Source organism: Protomyctophum bolini (assembly GCF_963924005.1).
Source record: "Protomyctophum bolini genome assembly, chromosome: 11".
NCBI classification, from domain to species: Eukaryota; Metazoa; Chordata; class Actinopteri; order Myctophiformes; family Myctophidae; genus Protomyctophum; species Protomyctophum bolini.
The window spans coordinates 128,432-133,431 of NC_137872.1; positions in this window are offsets into that span (position 1 = coordinate 128,432).

Consider the following 5,000-nt stretch of genomic DNA (forward strand, 5'->3'; position numbering starts at 1 on the left):
GATCCAATTTGTACCATTTACAGATCAGTTGAAACGGCACACATCTAGATATCACTGACTTCTATGATGATACTGTGAGAGAGTATACTGCAGCCTCGCTACAGATCAAACCATGCATAGTGCAGAACAAGTGATGAGGGAAGCTAAAGGCATGCATGTTTTATTGTGCGTTTTTCATATTTTTGTTGCTGCTGTTGTTATTTAACCCATTTTGGGCGGGAACCCCTTTTCGTGTTAGCATTATGCTATGCTTTAGCTGTTGAAAAATAGCAGATCTACAAGCTCATAGCGCTACGAGCTTGTAGATCTGCTATTTTTGAGAAATCGAAGAACGACCGACATAGAAACATAGCTTTTCAGAAAACTGTCAGGATGTAGAAAACATTTTTTGAATCTGATCTCAGGTCAGAATGGGTTAATGTGAATATTTTAACTTTTGTTGAAATATTTTGAAATATCTAAGTTTAATTGAATAGCTCAACTTGACCATCGGCTGCATACAGTTTCACGCTGAACAAAAATGAGTAATTCTTAAAAAAATGTGCCCAGTTTAACATTGAACTGAAATTAAACTGCAGCTGTGTTTGATTTTTATAAAAGTTAATTGAGATTTACACAATGCTCCGAAGATGTGCTTAAGTTAAACGGTAACAAAAGGTAACGTTCAGTATGTTTGGTTATTATGCCTGACAAAAAATAAATATATAGCACAGGTTGAAAGCACAATGGGGCAAAATGCTGCAAATACACCCACTTTGCCACATTCCCTGTGTGTCAAAGTACAGTACAGTACAGTACAGTACAGTACAGTACAGTACAGTACAGTAAAGTACAGTACAGTACAGTACAGTACAGTACAGTACAGGTCACATACGTGTCGCTACCAACGCAAAAGCTTTTCAACGCCGTACCTCAGGGCTTCATACTAGTGGCCTTTCTGTTTTCGCTCCAACACATATCTCAGTTCTACGATCTCCGGAAATGGGCCTTTTCAGAGGAGACTTTCCCAGTATATATATGGACGTTTATGGGGTTTAAGTGCTTAATTATGTCCAAATCTATCAACTGTTAGTAGATGTGCAGGAAAAGCAGGTTGAGCTGAGATGTTTGGTTTGGTGTTTCTCACAGAGCTGTTTCTCACAGAGCTGTCTCTCATAGAGTTTTTTATCATAGAGCTGTTTCTCATAGAGCTGTTTCTCATAGAGCTGTCTCTCATAGAGCTGTTTGGTCTGTTGTTTCTCACAGAGCTGTCTCTCATAGAGCTGTATCACATAGAGCTGTCTCTCATAGAGCTGTTCTCATAGAGCTGTCTCTCATAGAGCTGTATCACATAGAGCTGTTCTCATAGAGCTGTCTCTCATAGAGCTGTATCACATAGAGCTGTCTCTCATAGAGCTGTCTGGTTTGTTGTTTCTCATAGAGCTGTTTATCATAGAGTTGTTTCTCATAGAGCTGTTTCTCATAGAGCTGTCTCTCATAGAGCTGTCTGGTGTGTTGTTTCTCATAGAACTGTTTATCATAGAGCTGTTTGGTTTGTTGTTTCTCATAGAGCTGTTTATCATAGAGCTGTTTCTCACAGAGCTGTCTCTCATAGAGCTGTTTCTCATAGAGCTGTCTCTCATAGAGCTGTTTGGTTTGTTGTTTCTCATAGAACTGTTTATCATAGAGCTGTTTCTCATAGAGCTGTCTCTCATAGAGCTGTCTGGTGTGTTGTTTCTCACAGAGCTGTTTATCATAGAGTTGTTTCTCATAGAGCTGTCTCTCATAGAGCTGTTCTCATAAAGCTGTCTCACATAGAGCTGTCTCTCATAGAGCTGTCTCTCATAGAGTTGTTTCTCATAGAGCTGTCTCTCATAGAGCTGTCTGGTGTGTTGTTTCTCATAGAACTGTTTATCATAGAGCTGTTTCTCATAGAGCTGTCTCTCATAGAGCTGTCTGGTGTGTTGTTTATCATAGAGCTGTCTCTCATAGAGCTGTCTGGTGTGTTGTTTATCATAGAGCTGTCTCTCATAGAGCTGTCTGGTGTGTTGTTTCTCACAGAGCGACGTCAGGTCTTAAATTGACGGAGGCTGTAGAAAGTCTCTCAGCGGTGGAACACTACACATTGTGCCCCATTAGATCTATCCACGGCAGCTCATTTGAATAATGCATAATGGTTGTTTTATTGGATTGGATTAAAAGGTGGAATACGTTAGGGTCAAGTACATGGTGGTGATATAAGACTGTAGACATTATTATTACCGTGATTAATTACCAGGCTTCGATGTTCTCCATTTTATATTCCATAATACCTGAAGCAACCTGATGTCTTCCCTACTGTTTATTTTCATATTGACGTGTACAGTACAACCCCAGATACGAACCAACACAATATTTATACCATACAGTAGAGAGATCACATCTAAATTAATAAGATTTATACCATACAGTAGAGAGATCACATCTAAATTAATACGATTTATACCATACAGTAGAGAGATCACATCTAAATGAATAAGATTTATACCATACAGTAGAGAGATCACATCTAAATTAATACGATTTATACCATACAGTAGAGTACATCTAAATTAATACGATTTATACCATACAGTAGAGTACATCTAAATTAGGAGACCCTTCAACAGCAACAACAACTAGTATTACTAGTGTGTGTGTGTGTGTGTGTGTGTGTGTGTGTGTGTGTGTGTGTGTGTGTGTGGAGCACAGGTAGCTTGGACTGGGCAGACCTGTAAATCTTCTGCTCAATTAACAATGAATGTTATAGTGGATCAAATACCAGATGGAAGTGTTTGCGATACTGACGGAAAACCAGTTCACAGTCTGTCCTTTTCCTTTGATCTCTCTCAACTACGACCTCTTTTCTGTCTTTTAAAAAAAAAATATATTATTTATTTCCTTTCATTCATAAGGAGACAGTGGGACGTAAAACTGAAAATATACTGAAAACTCCTAAAAAAGAAACTACACATTTCTGCCGGCATGTAGTAAGAGTAACATCAGTCCTTCACCTTTGATAAACTGTACGAGTCGGTTAACCCATTTTGGTCGGTTAACACCTCTTTTGGTGTTAGCATTATGTTATGCTTAAGCTATTGAAAAATAGCAGATCTACAAGCTCGTAAGCGCGCCACTCGGTGGCGCGCTTACGAGCTTGTATAGGTCTGCTATTTTTTGAAGAATGGTGAAAAGTGACATGAAAGTGTTTGAGAACGACTGACATAGAAAAACATCGCTTTTTTTTCAAGAAAACAGTCTTAGATTTAGAAGACATTATTTTGCAGAATCGTTCCCAGGTCAGAATGGGTTAAGTGAAACTCTCCAGATTTTGAAAAGCTACTACTGGGAATTTGCAGACACTTACAGTAGCTTACAGTAGCTGTGCCTAGATATGAATATGAATCATTGATTCTCCCAGAGTGGCTCCGAACACAAAAGGGAAACTGGGACGATAGTACATTTACTGTAAGTACTGTAACATGTTCTGTACTGTACAATTTGGGGGGAGTTTTTACTGCATTATCTACACTTTTCTCAAAGGCAAATATTTTTTACTCCACTACAATTATTTGAAAACCAGTTACTACTACTAATTACTAGTTAGATTTTAACCACTTCAGCCTATACATTTCAGCCATTTGAAAATAGCAGATCTACAAGCAAGCTCACAATCATTGTGAGCTTGTAGATCTGCTATTTTCAACAACAACAACAAAAGATTATACATTTGAAAACTTGTGAAATGGACATTCTGCATATAATGCATAATGTTGACCTCCAGTCAAAAAAAACAAATCATTATATTTAATTTAAAATGAATCCCTTTTGTGTACAACAATGCAGCGCTGTGTTCTGTGGCAGGTACAGTATAAACATAAACATGACATCCATGGACAGTGATTTGAGGTCACCGTAGGACCTAAAGTGACTTAAAATGCCACCGAGTGGCGCGCTACGAGCTTGTAGGTCTGCTATTTTTGAAAAATCGAAAGAACGACTGACATAGAAACATAGCTTTTTCAGAAGACTGTCAGGATGTAGAAGATATTTTTTTTAGAATCTTTAATTTTTTAGAATTCTTAGAAGCAAAGGTTTCATTGCTCGCCCGGATAATGGCCGGGCGAGCCTATTGTCAGGTAGGACACATATTGCTTGACGAGTGGTCCTATTTTTCTCACTCTTGAAAGAGCAATGCTGTAAATGTGGTTCTGCGTGCATACAGGAGAGTCTCGTCCGCGTTCACTTCACAATCCCAGGTTTTTTACACTTTCAATTATAACTTTTCGCCCTAGTCCAAATTCGCCGTGGGGAGAAAAGACATAAAACTTTATGTACTGTACGGTTTTAAATTAAAGTCGAGCTGAAGTGGCATTTCTGCTAGAATCTAAACTGATGAATTTTACATCCTGGGGTTTAAACACTGAGTATTTGTTTTTACAGTGAATCAGGCCAGGGTCATCTGAATGTACAGTGTGGGTACGTTCAGGTGCATCTTTCCTTTACGTATGGGTCATCTGAGTGTACAGTGTGGGTACGTTCAGGTGCATCTTTACGTACTGTATGAGTCGTCTGAGTGTACAGTGTGGCTACGTTCAGGTGCATCTTTATGTACTGTATGAGTCATCTGAGTGTACAGTGTGGGTACGTTCAGGTGCATCTTTCCTTTAGGGTCATCTGAGTGTACAGTGTGGGTACGTTCAGGTGCATCTTTCCTTTAGGGTCGTCTGAGTGTACAGTGTGGGTACGTTCAGGTGCATCTTTCCTTTAGGGTCATCTGAGTGTACAGTGTGGCTACGTTCAGGTGCATCTTTCCTTTAGGGTCGTCTGAGTGTACAGTGTGGGTACGTTCAGGTGCATCTTTCCTTTAGGGTCGTCTGAGTGTACAGTGTGGGTACGTTCAGGTGCATCTTTATGTACTGTATGAGTCATCTGAGTGTACAGTGTGGGTACGTTCAGGTGCATCTTTCCTTTAGGGTCATCTGAGTGTACAGTGTGGGTAC